General features: G+C 36.5%; 1 long non-coding RNA gene across 1 annotated transcript; it reads right to left on the bottom strand.

Moving 5' to 3' along the window:
- Nucleotides 1-12,614: 12,614 nt before the first annotated feature.
- Nucleotides 12,615-13,961, bottom strand: LOC122060940. The gene is made up of 3 exons (XR_006134506.1): nt 13,713-13,961; nt 13,301-13,608; nt 12,615-12,828 (listed from the first exon to the last, which is right to left on the bottom strand). It is a non-coding gene; the product is annotated as an uncharacterized LOC122060940 (long non-coding RNA).
- Between the last annotated feature and the right edge of the window lie 4,361 nt (nt 13,962-18,322).

Genomic DNA, 18,322 nt, shown 5'->3' on the forward strand with positions numbered 1-18,322 from the left:
GAAAAAGAAAGGAATGCTAGTGGGATACAAACGTATTAGGAATGCTAGCATCTATTGGCGATTAGATTAAATAAATCAGATCTATACCATTGATTAAATATAATGTGTATTTAATCTATATATGCGCTTTCTTACAACTCTTTTCCTTCCCCTTTTTCTTCCACTCCGTCTTCTTCCTCTCCCCCTCCCTCCTCTTTCCTTCCACTTACGTTTTCCTACTTCCCCTTTAACCTCGCCCCCCCCTACGGCTCTCCATTGCTTTGGCTTAAGCCACCGAAGCTACTTGTACTGTCTGTTCAACCATAGCTCTGCAACCTCCTAAATTCGACCTCCGACCACCGCTCTGAGGGAACCAATTCCGCCATTTTCTGACCACCTAAGCACAAAAACGGAATAAGAAGAAAACGATGGATAAGATGAATGAAATACCGGACGATATCCTACAAAAGCAGGAACAGATTTGATCCCAACAGCCATGGAAGCGAAATCTAAAAGTAATTCAGAGAAAGCAATAGAGAAATAAAACCAACAACTAACAAGCTTTCTGTTACGATGCTGCCTACGTGGAAGGTCATAGGTGAAAGTTTTATTACGTAACGTTAGGAAGTTAAGAGTAGATATTTCAATATATTAAGTGGGTACTTGGTTATTATGTTATGGGAGGTAGTTAAGTATATTAGTAGAAGTGGGAAGCGTGGGAGAGGATATTATGGAATTGACATAACTTATCTTTATGTGGTTGTTGTATGGTGTATTTGAGGACAAGTAAGTAATGGAAGAGTCATGGACTTGTGAATTAAACTTATCCCCTATCTCCTATACTCTCTCTCTTTGTCTCTCTCTCTCCTCAACAAACTCTCCTTTTCTATTCGAGGTTTCTTTATTCTCAAATATCTAAACTATTTTCATCTTTCCACCATTTCACGAACAAGTAAAGGGCGTGGCTGATCTCAGGGTCGAGGCCAAGGATTGTTATCAAAACCATTGATAGAACAGGCACGTAACACTTTCCAATCCCAAAAAGAAATAATGAAAAAAAGTATACTTCCGCAATATAAAATATATAGGGTGAAGAAAAGAGGAGAAATTGAAACTCACAGGAATAGCATCTGCAATCTTAATCATGGCCCCAATCTCTTCTGACTTTTTGGATTCGACAACCTCCTCTACCAATCACTTCCCTATATGCCCCGTACGGACGACTATCCTGAACAACACATCTTGGAGCTTTCGCGATACGCTTTAGCGACTGGTGATCCGCTGCTGAATCTGGATGAGCTTCGCCAGCGGCACCGGCGTTCAGTTCATCATCACGGTGATGTTTCGTACCTCTATCAGATTCATCTCCTCTCACCTCCGTAACCGCATGAACGCTGGTTTCAAACGTGGATGAAGAAGCTTTCCGGCAACGTTCGGACGTGGCTTGAATAGTTAGACGAAGGGTGGAGATAAAATTAGGGGAGAGATAAAGTGTATCAGAGGTGGATTGAAGGTTTATTTCTCTTCTCTTAATCCAACGGTTGTCTTTAAGATGAACAAATCCTATGACTAATATCTTGCTAGCATTCTTAATTTCATTGTAATCTGTTAGCATGCCGTCATTTTCCATAGTAATCTCTCTCTCTCCCTATATATATATATATATATATATGTATTTATAGGGAGAGAGACAGAGAAAGAGATCTAAAAATGAAGAATTACATTTTTACCAAATAATTGAATAGATGTTTTCTTTTAAGTGTGTAATACAATATTGGGAAAAGTTTTTATGCAAAATAAATATGGAGAGAGAAAATGATAATTATTGATAGTGGGGGAAGGAAAAACGTGAGAGGATGAGTGATTTTTTTTTTTTTGGGAATAGTTATGAAAAATTTTACAAAGGTAAATATCGAGAGAGAAAAAGAGGATGAGTGAGTTTTTTTTTTTTTTTGGGGGAGTAGTTATGAAAAATTTTACAAAGGTAAATATGGAGAGAGAAAAAGATAATTATGGAGATTGGGGGAGGAAGAAACGTGAGCGGATGAGTGAGATTATTTTTTTTTTATTAGTTATGGAACGTTTTGCAAAAGTAAATATGGTTAGAGAGAGAGAGAGATATGTTGGGTAATTGTATTACAATTTCTTACAAAATACAAATTGTAATACAAAGATTTTACAATATAAACTATGCTGTTGTAGTATTGATCCTTAGCTGAAATGAGATGAGGAAAAACTTGAAATTTAGATATTGAATTACCACCATAGCAACTGAAGAAGCTTTGAACTAAATTGAGGTTGAGTCACACTTGTAGTGCTGCCTTTAAGGTAATTGATGCTCTCTACTATCAAGAGTTGTTCTGCACCTCTACCTCAAAGATAAAACAACCTCCCACTAGAAAATGAGACAATTCTTCTAGTCCCTTCTAGAAGCAAAAAGCTACAGCACAGCAGCCCCCTCTAACCTTATACAAGACTTAAAGAAAATGGAAAGAAGAGAAAGACTTGTATGGTCACAAGAAGTAGAAATGGATGGAATGTCAACATGTGAATGCGTATCTCTGCAAGGTATTTGGTTGGGTTTATATAGACCTAAAACCAACTCTCCAACTAATGGCAAGTTAATTGGAGAATAATGTCATATGGACATGAATTGAGAATTAATTTAATAAATTGAATTAATGCCAATCAATTCTCTTTGTCCACCTCTCCACTCTTGGTAATGACTATGAATGGAATTTAAAACTCTCATAGGGTGTTATTGGCCATTTTCTAGCCCACCTCTCCACTCATGGTAGTGACCATGAATGGACTTTAGGGCACCCATATAATGACATTGACCATTTACCTCCATTTGGCAATAACCTATGGCAAGAATTAAGAATTAATTTCATAAATGAAATTAATCCCAATCAATTCTCTTTTCCCACCTCTCCATTCATGGTAATGGTCATGAATGGACTTTAGGGCTCCCATAGGGTGTTATTGACCATTTTCACTACCTTGACCTCAAGGGTCCCACACCATAACAAGACTATCAAAACACATAAAAGAAAAACTTTATTTTGAACTTAAATATAATAAAATAGATATAAAATCTAACAATCCTCCACAAGTTTCAAACGACACGAACACATGTGTTGTGACTGTATTAGACGCTATAAGATGCATCATTGTATGTGTCTTTCGGACTTGAACCTACACTAGGTCTAATGAGCCGTGCTACAGAGTACGGGTAGAGTCAGACTCCTTGAGCCTTTTCTCATTGGTGTAGCTGACCGGCCCATCAACCACATCCCATAAGTCAACCTTTTGAGCTACCCGTCATATAGTCACTTTGGACTTTTGAACCGGCCATATCCCTTATCTTGGACTCATAAATGTTTAGAGAACTTACCTATAAGTTTTCATCGGCAGTGGTCACACCACTTACATTCACTTAGGTTAGTCCCTGATGTGCGCCACAATTAATACACCCTCACATTTCCTGGGATTAGACTAATTAAGAGCCTTACCGCTTAACCTTTCTCCTTGTGGTGGTACTACTATCACCATCTATATCTTAGAATAAATACTTATATAAGTATTAGCACTGAACTGGTCATCCCATGACTTCGTTTGTACCCCTTGAACCTAATTCAGCATTAAGCCTCTTCACATACGTAAGGTGTCCATCACATGACATAAGGATTAGGCATCAACCCCATTCCTGTAGATGTACTACACAAGTTCATAGGCTTTGTGAACATGTTAGCTTGGTTACTTTTTGACTTTCACATAATCAATAGCAATCATTCTTTCGTCTATGTACTTTCTCATAAGATTGTGTCTTAGGCATATGTGTCTCATTTTACCATTGTATATCCGGTTCTTGGCTAGATGTATAGCCGCTTGATTATCACAATGTAGTGATATCGATGGTGTCGGTTTTTGCCACAATGGAATATCCACCATTAAGTTTCTAAGCCATTCGACTTATGTTCCTACCTTTTCTAAGGCTATAAACTCAGCTTCCATGGTAGAGCCCGTCCCACAACATTGCTTTGTGGATTTTCATGAGATGGCACCGCCTATTAGTGTAAATACATACCCACTAGTAGCTAAGAACTCGTTTGTATCCGAGATCCAATTTGCATCACAACACCCTTCCAATACCGTTGGTTTCCCACTATAGTGCAAGCTATAGTCTATAGTACCTTTTAGGTACCTCAACAACCTATCAGCTACGCTCTAATGTTCTTTATTTGGATTTTGAGTATATTGACTCAGCTTTCCTATCGCAAGGGCAATATCAGGACGCGTACAATTCATTAGATATGTGATTGAACTAATAATTTGAGCATACATTTTTTGATTCATCGGTTCACCCAAGTTTCTTTTCAAATGACATCCCATATCAAAAGGTATTTTAACCACTGAAACTTCATGGTACCCATACTTTTTAAGTATGTTTTCTACATAATGGGCTTGGGATAGTGAAATGTTATTCTCTTGCTTGATGATCTTGATCCCAAGGATCATATCAACCTCTCCTAAGTCTTTTATGTCAAAACTAGATATCAAAAGTTTCTTAGCTGGATTCACTATTTCCAAGTTTGTTCCTATTATCAGCATATCATCTACATATAGCCATATGAATACGCCCTTACCACCATAAAAACTGCTATATAAGCACCTTTCAGCATCATTCACAACGAAACCATTTAAAATTAGAACTTTGTCTAATTTTTCATGTCATTGCTTTGGCGCTTGCTTCAATCCATATAAAGATTTTCGAAGCTTACAAGCTTTTTGATTTTGTCCATTTATAATACAACCTTCTGATTGCTTTATGTAAATTTCCTCCTCTAAGTCCCCATTTAGAAATGCGGTTTTCACATCCATTTGATGGATGACCAAGTTATGTATTGACGCCATTGCTAACATAAACCTTATTGTGGCAATTCTAGAACGGGCAAATGTATCAACGTAATCAATGTTAGGTTTTTCCCTAAACCCCTTGACTACAAGTTTGGCCTTGAAACGATCAAGTGACCCATCACTTTTTAGTTTCTTTTGAAATATTCATTTGGTCTCCAAAGTTTTGGAATCAATTGGTAAATTTATCAATTCCCAAGTATTATTCTCCAATATTGAATCTAGTTCACTCTTGATTGCCTTCTTCCAAAAGACGGCATCTGATGATGTAATAGCCTCTTTGTTTGTAAGAGGATCATTGTCTACTAAATAGACAAGTCACTCATCATTCGAATATTTGGGTCTTTTGAGTCGCTTGCTCATTCTTAGTTGACTTCCATCACCATTACCCAGATCTTGATTGGTAACCTTTTCATTTGACTCTATTCCCCCATATGTCAATTGACTATCCTTACTTGTAGGTAAGTTGGACTTAAAGAAAAATATGTTTTCAAAGAACTCAACATCTCTTGATTCTATGATGATATTTGTTTCAATAACATCATCCATGGATTTATTCACCATGAACCGGTATGCTATACTATTTGTAGCATATCCCAAAAATACACAATCACATGTTTTTTATTCCAATTTTCTTTTATTGGTATCCAGTAATAATACTTTGGCCAAACAACCCCAAATTCGTAAATGTTTTAGACTTGATTTCCTTCCAAACCATTTCTCAAATGGAGTCTTGTTATGTGGGATTCTATTTGATAAATAACATGTCATTAGTATGGCTTCCCCCATATATCAAGTGGTACACTTGAACTCAATGACATAGAGTTCATCATCTCTTTAAGAGATCTATTTTTCCTTTCGGCAACCCCATTGAATTCCGGTTGGTATGGAGCAGTTGTTTTATGGATAATTCCATTTTCCTCACAAAACTTTTCAAGGTTAAAATAGTCAGTCCCTCTATCGGTTATAAGTCTTTTAACCTTCTTATCAAGTTGATTTTCAACTTTCATTTTGTAAGATATAAATGCCTTTTCAGCCTCATCCTTTAATTTGAGTAAATAAATCATGGTATATCTGGAGTAGTCATCTACGAAGGTTATGACATAAGTGTTTCCTCCCCTAGACTCATATGACTTATAGTCACTCAAGTCACTATGGATCAATTCTAAGAGATCACTATTTCTATCCACAGTTTTATGAGGCATTTTAGTTAACTTTGCCTCTACACAAGTTGTACACTTATTTACAGGGGGTTCCACCTTATTGTTGATCATGTCTAACTTGCATAGTTTGGTGATATACTTCACACTACTATGACCCAACCTTCCATGTCACAAATCAAAAGAATTAGTAGGGACAACAATGTAAGTAGATGAAGTATTAGCTTTCTCAATTACAATATTTTCAACACTTAGTACAAATAACCCTTCACTAAGATATCCCTTCCCCACAAATACATTGTTTCTAGTGATAATTGCCTTATCACTCTCAAAAGCTAATTTCCTTCATACTTTATTAAACAAAGGAACTGAAATCAAATTGTCCCTAATGTCCAGCACATGGAGGACATTGGTGAGAACCATAGTCTTCCCTGAAGTGAGCTTCAATATTACTTTTCTTTTCCCCATAATAAGGGCACTTTGGGAATTTTTCATTAATACATTTTCTTCTTCCATACTCATGGAATAAGAGGAGAACATCTTCAGATCACTACAAATGTGTCTTGTAGTACCGGTATCCAATACCCAATCCTTAAGTTTTTCAACCAAATTTGCTTCTGTGACCATAGCTACAAAGATGTTGTCTTCAACTAGGTTCACATTTTCATATTTTTTCTTCTTGAATTGGTAATATTTCTTGAAGTGCCATGGCTTACTGCACAGATAACAAGTGAGTTTCTTCTTCTTAAAAGAAGACTCATCAAAGTTTTGATTGTTCTTCCTTTCCTTGTCTGGTTTGTTGGTTTCTACCAAGTTTGCTTTTAAGCATTTCTCCCCAAGGTCTTTTTCACCATTGTCCTTGTTCTGGTTCTTTTCCTCAATTTTGATCCTAACAACCAGCTGGTCCAAGGTCAACTCCATCTTCTTGTGTTTCATTGACAACTTGAAAGCATCCCAAATGGAAGCTTTTCAATTAAGGCACCAATCACAAATTCTTCTAGTAGAACTATTTTTTCCTTTGTTAGCTTTCCAACCAAGATTTGAAATTGATTAATTTGATTCAAAATGGTGTCACTATCTTTAATAGTAAAATTTAGAAAGTTAGCCACCAAGTACTTCTTTGAGCCAGCATCCTCAAGAGAGTACTTATTTACCAAAACATTCCAAATCGAAAACGTATACTCCAATGAACTATACACATGGTATAAGTCATTGGATAATGCATTCAATATCCGATTTTTGCATTAGTAATCCGTTTGAATCCAAACCACCCTTTTGCCTTCCTTTATAGGATCATTGCTTTTTTTTTCGGCATGGGTTCAATCAAGGCAAATACCACCCCAATTTGATCTAATGCAAACAACATCATTTGCCTCCACCGTTTGAAGTTTTGACCTCCAAACTGCTCAATTTTGTCAAGTTTAGTGACAATCCTCATCTTATCCAAATCCAGGATAAGATCAGTTGTCGACGGGATAACATTTGAAGGAATTGAATCAATGGTGGGTAAATGAGGAATCCCCTTATCATTGTGGCTAACATGAACCCCACCTCCTCGGTTGTTGATTGTTCCTTCAACATTGATGTTTGAAGTATCTCTAAAGTTGATAGTTCCATCGACGACATTATTGTTCAAAGCATCACCTATGATAGTGATTAAAGGACCATCATTGTTGTTGGAGTCATCACCTCTGTTGAGGCTTGCATCTCCAAGATCAGCCATGGGATCATACAATGATCAATTACCTTAAACTTGTTGGGTAATTGTATTACAATTTCTTACAAAATACAAATTGCAATACAAAGATTTTGTAGAGTATTGATCCTTAGCTGAAATGAGATGAGGAAAAGCTTGAAATAGAAGTTGAATTACCACCACAGCAACTGAAGAAGCTTCGAATTGAATTGAGGTTGATTGATGCTCTCTGCTGCCAAGAGTTGTTCTGCACCTCTACCTCCAAGATAAAACAACCTTACACTAGAAGATGAGGCAGTTCTTCTAGTCCCTTTTAGGTGCAAAAAGCTACAGCACAGCAACCCCCTCTAACCTTACATAAGACATGGAAAAAATAGAAGGAAGAGAAAGACTTGTATCATCACAACAAGTAGAAATAGATGGAATGTCAATGTGTGAATGTGTGTCCCTGTAAGGAATTTGGTTGGGTTTATATAGACATAAAACCAACTTTTACACTCTCTTGGAATCCCCAAGAGTAACCTCCAACTAATGGCAAGTTAATTGGAGAATAATATCAAATGGACATAAATTGGGAATTAATTCAATAAATTGAATTAATCCCAATCAATTCGCCTTGCCCACCTCTCTACTCTTGGTAATGGCCATGAATGGAATTTAGGGCTCTCATCAGGTGTTATTGACCCATTTCGAGCCCAACTCTCCAATCATGGTAGTGACCATGAATGGACTTTAGTGCACCCATATAATGTCATTGACCATTTACCTCCATTTGGCAATAACCTATGGCATGAATTAAGAATTAATTTCATAAATGAAATTAATCCCAATCAATTCTCCTTGCCCACCTCTCCACTCATGGTAATGGCCATGAATGGACTTTAGAACTCACATAGGGTGTTATTGACCATTTTCCACTACATTGACCCCAAGGGTCCCACACCATAACAAGACAATCAAAACACATAAAAGAAAGATTTTATTTTGAAACTTAAATATAATAAAATAGATATAAAATCTAACAATATATATATAATTATGGAGAGTGGGGGAGGGAGAAACGTGAGAGTTGATGAGTGAGATATATATATATTTTTTTTGATAAATAAAAATAATTATGGAGAGATTTGAAATAGTTATGGAGAAAAAAAGATAATTATGAAGAGTGGGGGAGGGAGAAACGTGAGGGGATGAATGAGATTTTTTTCTTTTTTGGATTAGTTATGTGTTTTACAAAAGTAAATTTGGTTAGAGAAGAGAGAGATATATATAATTATGGAGAGTGGGGGGGGGGAAACGTGAGAGGTGATGAGTGAGATATTTTTTTCTTGATAAATAAGAATAATTATGGAGATGTTTGAAATAGTTATGGAGAGTTCTACAAAGGTAAATATGGAGAGAGAAAAAGATAATTATGAAGAGTGGGGGAAGGAGAAACGTGAGAGGATGAGTGTGATTTTTTTTCTCTTTTTTGAATAGTCATGGAGAGTTTTACAAAAGTAAATATGGAGAGAGAGAGAGAGAAAGAGAGATAATTATGGATAATGAGGGCATTAGTTGTAATTTAAGTAGTAAATGGGGGCATTTGGGTCAAATGGTAAAGTTTACCAAAAGAAACACCAGTACGTACTTTTATAGGGTACATAGATAGGCTAGTAAAAATTACACGTGCAAATGCACGTGTGGCCATATATTGGGGGTGGTGAGAGGATTTGAAAAAGAGAGAGAGTAATAAGTGTTTAGATCTAAACAAGTAACATAATAAATGTTATCCTCAATTCACCTATCAGTAATGCAATTTTTTCTTTTTTTCCCCCCTTTTATGGTTAAATCAAAATTACTTTCTTGGATCCCAAATAAATCAAATATATGAATGTGTATACATGGATACCGTAACTACTATGTTACTTTGGAGTACATTCTACTTTAATAGTCTTGCGTTGCTTGTTTGGTGCAATGTTCTAGGAACTAAAGTATTTTTAATTTTCAATGTTATAAAGCTCAGAGAAAAATGGTATCTTGAAAGGTCTATATGGCATTATAAGTAGTGCAATAATGTCATGAGATGAAATTCAAATAATGTTAGTACAACACTAACATGAAAACCAAATAGTGTTCGGAGAAGGATTTGATTCATCACCCTTTATGGCTTTATAGTCGATAAGGGTAATGCAAAAAAAAAAAAAAAAAAAATGGTATGTGTGTGTGTGTGCGTGAGTGAGAGAGAGAGAGAGAGAGAGAGAGAGAGAGAGAGAGACGAGTGACTCAACTCAAAGTATAATTTTACAATAATTAATAATAAATTGGTATGCATTTTTATTTCACCGATCAATATGTCCTTAGTCAAGATCAATATAGTAGTTGTAATTTCCACCCGTTCTCATTTGTGTTTCCAACTTCTAATCCTGAGGCTAACAAAGAAAATGAAGTGAGGATTTTTGGATCTATACTTATTTTCAATTCCTCGAAGCATTTCATCGCTTGCTACTCCCTTCCTCATCTCTGAGTGCCTAGGTGTCCACCGTAAGCTACCGCCTACCGCAACATTCCCCAATGCTGAAGAATGAAAATATTATTTTGAGTAAATAGTCAACTTAATCAAGTTTCTAACTTATTGCAGTGTTAAACTTATATTATTCTGAGTAAACTTTGTCATGTTAATCAAGTTTCTAACTTTTGAAGTGTTGAGCTCACTTGGTCTGACTCATTAGTTAATATCGTTGTCCGTAGTAAAATTGTAAGAATTCATAACCAAATCCCTCCTACAGAATTCAGTTAAAAAACCACAATGTTTTTCCTATCTAAAAACCAAAATATTCCCATGATATTACCACTGAGATTTAAATGAAAATATAGATAAGGGACTTGGCGGATTTGAACCACCATCCTCTTGAGGTATGGAATCATTTCCTACACCACAAGTACTCTACCAATTGAGTTAAATACCCATATTTAAATAATAAAAGCCATGATGAAAAAAAAATGAAGAAAACCAAATTGAAATATACTAATTTTTTTTTTTTGTCACTACAATAATTCTATTAAGGAGAAAATGGAAGAATAATAAAGAGTAGTGAATTTACTACCCTACCCAATAAAAATATACAACAAGCATCCACAACCACCATCAAATGATTCCAAACTTGATTTATTGAAAATTTACGATTGAACGTTGAAAACGACAACCTCTAAAACCACAACCTCTATTCTTAGTAATACTTGAGAAATTAGGAAAACAAGTGTCATAAATTAGATTCCACCTCCCTGACCCATACTGAGTTCGGAAAGCCAGCAATATTGAAAGAAGTTAATATTCACCAATTCACAGACAATGAGATGTGATGATGAGAAGAGACTGTAAAGGAAGCAGAATTCCCCCAACTGTTCACATCTCCTTAAGTTTTCCTCGTCTCCAATACTGTAGCTATGAGCACGGTAGTATAAGTACCTTATAAGGTTCTTACAATATATATATATATATATATTATGAGGTGAATGGAGTAAAAATCCTATTCAGTCTTGACCACAAGTATAAATGAAATAATGGGTGGAATTGATACGCCCTCGAGTATATCAAAAACTCAACCTTACCTAATAAACATAATAATCCTTAATAATACTAATAAGGATGATGCAATAACAATGATTAGTCAAAAAATTGCTCCCACCTTAAGTACTTCTATGTCCTCTTTTGTTGGACAAAACTTAATGAGGCTATCAACCTGATCACCATCTAACGGTGAGTAATCCAACATAAGCACTAAACTCTGTAAACATCCATAAAAAGGCAAAATTGAGAGGAACTATCAAGTAAAATTCTCTAACAGTACAAGATATGCTTAGTAATTTAACATAATTTGTATTTGTTTGATTGCAATAAGATACCTCACGGTACTGAAGACAACAATTGCAAGAACAATGTAGTAGTAAGGAGAGACAAAATCAATCAAAACTCAGATTACCAAATCATACATACTAAAGAAAGACTATTCATAGCTTTTCTATAATTTAAAAAAAAAAAAATGTGATTTGTCACCTTTACATTTCACGAATCCCAATTAAAACTAAAATCTTCACCAAAAAAAAAAAAAACTAAAATGGTCAACTCATTTAAGCCTTATCAAACTTTAGTAGCCAAATATATAAATGAATGTGCAGAAGCACTTGTTTGAAAATGGAAAAAGGATCTACTTTCTTACTAACAAATCAGGCCATGGTGTTAGATCAAACACCAAGAAATACGAATAAAGAGAGATAATAGATCCGTACGGCACAGAGATTTAACGAGGTTCACACACCAGGGTGGTGTGCTACGTCCTCGGGCAAAGAAGAAGATGATTCACTATTCAGAAGAAAGATTACACCCTAGCAGCGGCGAGGAAGAACTCGCCTTGAAACCCTAGCTTCGTGAAAACCCTAGAATACTATGACTCTCAACAAGCAACAGTAAATTATATATATATTCCAAATAGCGGTTCGACCCATCGGGTCGCAGTCGACCTATCGGCCCAAGCCCTCTGCTTCCATCACAGATCTCAGAAAAATTCCCATTCGGGTCGCCACCAAAATATGTCGGATCGGGTCAATCTTCAAAACGGGTCAAGAATTCGAGACAAACTTAACACATGGCACCTTAACCTTTGGAAGCTGTTCCATAACCCAAAAGCGACGGTGTCACCCTCCTACAAAATCCGGCCTTTGCCAACCTTTTGGAAAACAAACAGAAATCAGTGTATATCATGCTGTTTGTGAGACCTTACTAATGTAGAATGTAATTATAGGCGGTTGCAAGATTACCTCCAGAGAGGTACCCTTGTTCCCCGGTGGCAACTGAATGCCAGTTCCATCTCTTGGGTATCAGAAGCAACTGGGTCGATCATCTATGGCAACGGCAGTTGCAACCATATGGAAGAGCTATGCCTCATCTGATGGAGTCATCACAACCATGTTTGGAAGGCATGCCATGTAAGTGACATCGAATGACCCGGAATGTGCAGGCCTATCTGCTCCAACCAAGCAAACTCTGTCCAATGCAAACCTCACTGGCAGTTTCTGCAAATCCACATCATGTATCACCTGCAGAATGGGAAACGCTCTCAGCCTTGTCACATTTACATTGTTCAGTATCATGTTACTAAATGATAGTGGGTACAATTATTAAAGTATTCCTTTCACCCATGGAATAGAGAAATCTCTTCTCCATTGGTGACTTCATCATGTGATTGGACTCCTGTGCCTTCATTAAACTTTCACCCCTATTGTACAGGGTCAAAAATACCTGTTCCCATGCTAATCTAAAGGTTATATGTCTTTAGATGCAAAGATTCCCTTTCACCATGGGTGTAGAGAAACTCGGTACTAAACACAATGAACAAAGCCATCATATTTATAAAAGTACGTGTCTTACTCACACCGCCGGTATTCCTAATGGTAAGTTGGGTCTACTGGAAGTGGGTTGTGACACTAAACATAATGCACATAGCCATGCTAATCACAAAATGGAAGAAATATGATGAAGAGAAGGAAGAAAATGAAGCATTTGAGTTACCTGATCATAAGCCCTCTGCAAGAAAGATGAGTAGACGGCACAGAATGGTTTAAGGCCTTCACAGGCGACGCCTGCAGCAAAAGTGACAACATGCTGTTCTGCAATGCCAACATCAAAATATCGTGTTGGGAAGCGGCGAAGGAATAGATTCAGGCCTGCCCCTCGTCCCAATCTAGCATGTATGGCAACAACGTCTTTGTCAACCTCTGCTTCAGCAATCAAAGCCTCTGCAAAATATGTGGTGTAAGATTGAGTAGGAACAGGAGCTTTGAATTGCTTTCCAATAGCTGGATCAAACTTTGTAACACCTGCCAAAAAAACCAATAGATTGATCTTTTATTAATTTTTCCCTGATTCCCATATGGGGCTACTTCATCAGTCAAAAGACTCAAAAATACAATTCTGAGTTTACCATGGTACTTGTCTGCTGCTTCAAAGCCTGTGGTTCTTTGGTTGAATGGAGGTAGGATGGAGCTTCCCTTTCCCTGTTCGCTTGATCATCTGGATGCCAAAATTTTGAAAATTAAGTGTCAAATCATGAGCAATTGTATTCATAATATTTTCTGAGTCTAATTTTGTTTCAAGGCCTGGTTGTTCTTCTGTTGGATTGGGGGCATTTTCTGAGCATGGACCTTTTAGACCAAGTGGAGACAGAAATCAATATAGCTGGAACAGAGGTCTCAAATTCATTCTTTCTGTTTCAGGTGTCTCTGTTGATTTAGTTTATAGGCAGAAGAAGGACCAAACTAAAGAATTGAATTGATTTTATCTCACTTTGATTTATGTACAGAAGCAAACATGTTAAACTTAGAGACACCAGCAGGGGTTGGCTCTCTTATTCTACCAATGCCTCAATCCCTAGTGCCAAACACAAATAGCAAACCTCCCAACTCAGGACTATTTTCCAGTTCTACAAAGGTCAACTGACCTCACTAATGTCCTACCAACAAGAAAGTCAAACAGGCACAACCTATGGTGCAACACAGTTTTGATTGTGGAGAAAATCTCTCTCATAAGGAAAGGATAAGTAACTGATAGCTGATGTAAATATGGGAACTGGATGGTACTTACCCCTGCCCATTCGCCAAGAGTCTTAGCACTCAGCACCGATATCAAGCTGACTTTGTGGTCCGCACAAAGTTCTCTGACCAGTTTAACATAATCTGGCTGGTTGGAGTCTTCTGCCACTACACAGCTGTGCAGCATGCTTCTATCTCAATAACCTTGGCAAGAAAACTTTTGTTAATGAAAACAAATTCAAAATGTAATAAGGATTTTTAATGCCCCCGGATAAGTTAAATCTGTCCACCCAAGGTCAAGATCAGCATAACCATCCAGTACTGTTTGTTCAGTAATTAGAAATATGGTCACTTGTAATATTGTTAAACGGGTGAGACCTCACCTGGAAGTAGATTACTTGCCCTCCAATAGCTACCTTGTGGCAGTCAAGAGGGGCTGAAATTCTGTGTACAGGTGGACCCAACGTTCTCTATTCCATGTCAAGTAACAAAGCAGTCTGAGATAGTTCATTGGCAAAGCAAGGTATTCAAAAAATCAGGAATTACCAAGGGACTATCATAGGGTGCATGGACATACATGGGATGATATGCCTACTACATATAAGATGCTATCTATGTTGAATCTCAGTCTGAAATTTGAAATTGGGTTTCATCAAGAGAAGTACCTCATACTGGTTGAAGTGTGGTAAGTACATAAGCAATACCAAAATATCCTGGGTTGCTCAAAGCGGATCCGTCAAAGTTTAGGCTCAAAGATTAATTTTTTATTTTAATTAATCGATTTTGCCCTTGTTTAGCTGGTTTAGGCTTTGTCTATTGTATCTTTTTTTGTTTGTTTATAATAATTAAAAAAAAAAAAGGATAGCCTCCTCCTGCCTTTGTTCATCATGCATTCCATCTACCCTAAAGAGTTGGACATACTAGCAGGTTACCCAAGAATAAAGAATACTAGCTTTTGTTGGTTGTTGGTTAAACCGTTGGGTTTATATTTATGGATTTGTCTAGTTGTAACCTAGGTAGGTTACAAAAGGCTTGTAACCCACTTTTAATTACCTAAAAGTCTTATACTGTGAAAGAAATGATTGGTTCAAGAAGATTCAAAAAGTAATTTCATGTGTTTATATTCCCAATAAAAACTTAAAAGTTGTTGCACCACTTTTTATGACAAAGTATTTAAAAAGAGTAGAAATGTAATTTTATCCTCAAATAGACTCATCACCACGATTGGAATCTCAAATCTCAATTCCTTGTCTCTCTAAAGTCCAACATGGGATTGAAAAAAAAAATTATACTAACCGTTGGGTGATTGGGTCTATTGCTTTGAGTAAGGGTGTCCATTTTCAGTCCAAGCGGGTTGGACTAATCAAGAGAAACGTGAAACGAACCTTTATCGATTTGAGTTTTTATCAAATCGGTAAAAAATTGAATTGAACCAGATCAAGAGAATCGAAACCATAAAAGACCTTATAACAACTTAAAAAAATTACTAAAAGAGAACATATTACCTACAAGAGGCCATTAAGTCAACTCAATAAAAACTGAATCGGTCTAAATTGAAATTGAACTTTTATTTCAATTTGGCCTAATACTAGATAAAATCTAGATCAAAGGGACCAAAATCGGAAATGGATCAAATCAATCACAAAAGCCTTATAATCACTCATTCTGAAATAGCCTGGATAGGTATTACTATGGTCGATTTGGATCGAAATTGATTTATTCAACCAATGATTTTAAACTCGAAATTGAGTATCAAAACAATCCCTCTAGTGATTCCAATTCTAAATTGACCATTCTAGAACTTCCGAAGTTGGATAGTTCATGACCAATTCTAATCCAGATCGGCTAGTACCAGAATTTTAACTCAAAATCAAAGAATAAATTGGTCCAAAATGATTCCAGTCTGGATCATATCCGAATCAATCACAAAAATGCTAGAATTGACACTAAATTCTAAAAACGAATAGCCTAATCCCAAAAATCCTAGATGTGCCATTCTATAATGAGTAGAATTGAGATTGATCCGAACTAGCCAAATCAACTAGGGATTTTAAACTTGGAATTGGAGATTGAACTGATCATGGTTTCAAGTATCGGTCTGGGATCGGTCGTATCGGCTGAGACCGATCCTCAATCCGGATCAGTTATCCGCATCATTTCAGGGGTAAAATAGGTAAAAATTGGTACCCTTTATAAAAATCAAGGGTAAAATAGACCGATACCCACCGATCCGATCTGATCTGGATTGGTATAGAATCGGCATCGATAGAGGCCGATACTGATACCCTCCCCTACATCCTTGGAACTGATCCTTATAAATTTTGATCCAATCGAATCAAAATCGGATAAAAAGAACCCTAGAATCGCCCTCAAATCTTAAGACCCACGATCTAGTCCTATAAACCTTATAATCGATTTTAAACACATAATCAAAGATCAAATTAGTAGCTGCCAATATCAATCCAAATCCAAATCAAATTGGAATTGATCAGAATCAATCCCAAAACCCATAGAATCAACCTATAAAATATATTATAATTACAAAATTTCACATGTCATCATTATAGTAGTACCAAGCCTACGATATTACTTTACAAAGAAAAAAAACATACAATATTGCCATTTGTCATTTTTCTGGATTTTAACTTTCTTAAAAACACTAGCATATTTAATACAATTGATTTCTTTGAAGAGAGAAAAAGAGACATAATTAGAACTATCTTACCCACCTCATCTTTAATGCACAACAATAGAAATTATTGCAATATAGTTGATACATGAATTTCTGGGAAGAGGTTTTGTTTTCTAAATTTCAAAAAACAAAAATGAAGTCCACCAAAAATTTTAAACCCTAAAACCCATAAAAGCATTGGACATGCCGAGAAGAAAGAGAGCCTTTACCTGACTCACTAGAGATGTTCTTGCCAAACTTTATGCCATAAAAACCAAGAAAAGTAACAGAAAGACTCGCGAGGAGGAAGACGATCAGTTGGGGTGAGGGGTTGTTTAGGTTGTGTTGGGAAGAGTGTATTCATTCTCAAAATACCCCTCGTTTTTCCGTTTAAATCAAAATAATGATTCAAAAAGTTGAGGTTCAATTTGCTTTTTTGACCTTAAAAGCAATCACAAAATGACAAAATAAATGGGACACAGTAATTTACTTTTTTTTACCTTAAAAGCAATCACAAAATGACAAAATAATGGGCACACAGTAATTTACTCTTTTTACCTTAAAAGCAATCACAAAATGACAAAATAATGGGGACACAATAATTTAGGTTACAAGGTTTTTGTAACCGGATAGGTTACATTTAGACATACCCTATATTTATTAGTTTAATCCTAAAAACAATTTGAGAGAGAGAGATACAGTACGATTTCTCTTGGCATACATATTCTCCATCCTTGTTGTGTCTCAATCGGTTGTTGCAGAGTTCAAAGTTCAGTTCATGGTCTCCTTTTCTAATATTCAAATTAAGTCATTTTCCTTAATTAGGTAATCCTCTCTTTATGTTATATTATTGACAAGCTATCCATAGGGGTTGTTTCTTCAAAAAGAGGGTAACAACCGCCACCAAATCACATTCAATCCACAATCGCTGAACACCCATTTGCTGTGCAACATCTAATCCAGTCATAACCGCCAAGAACTCCACCTCTAGATTCGTTCTGACGCCTAGGAAGCTTCTGAAATTACCCACCACCTAAGCCTTCTCATTCCTTAAGACACCCCCTGCTCCAGAGTTCCCCGGATTTCCAATAGAGCATCCATCAATGTTGATTTTCACCCAGCCATCCTAAGGAGGACACCAATATATGTCGAATAATTCCCGAGGCCTATTCCGGAGCCCTGAGAAACCCAGATTTCTAGCATTCAGAAGGCCACTTATGGAAATGGCTGACCCTGAATGCACCAACGAATGGGAGCTAATTTCGCCTCTCACCAAATTGAAACACTGGTCTACTAATTTACTGACTCCATCATACCTACTTCCATTCCCTT

Source organism: Macadamia integrifolia, chromosome 14 (assembly GCF_013358625.1).
Source record: "Macadamia integrifolia cultivar HAES 741 chromosome 14, SCU_Mint_v3, whole genome shotgun sequence".
In the NCBI taxonomy this organism is placed as follows: Eukaryota; Viridiplantae; Streptophyta; class Magnoliopsida; order Proteales; family Proteaceae; genus Macadamia; species Macadamia integrifolia.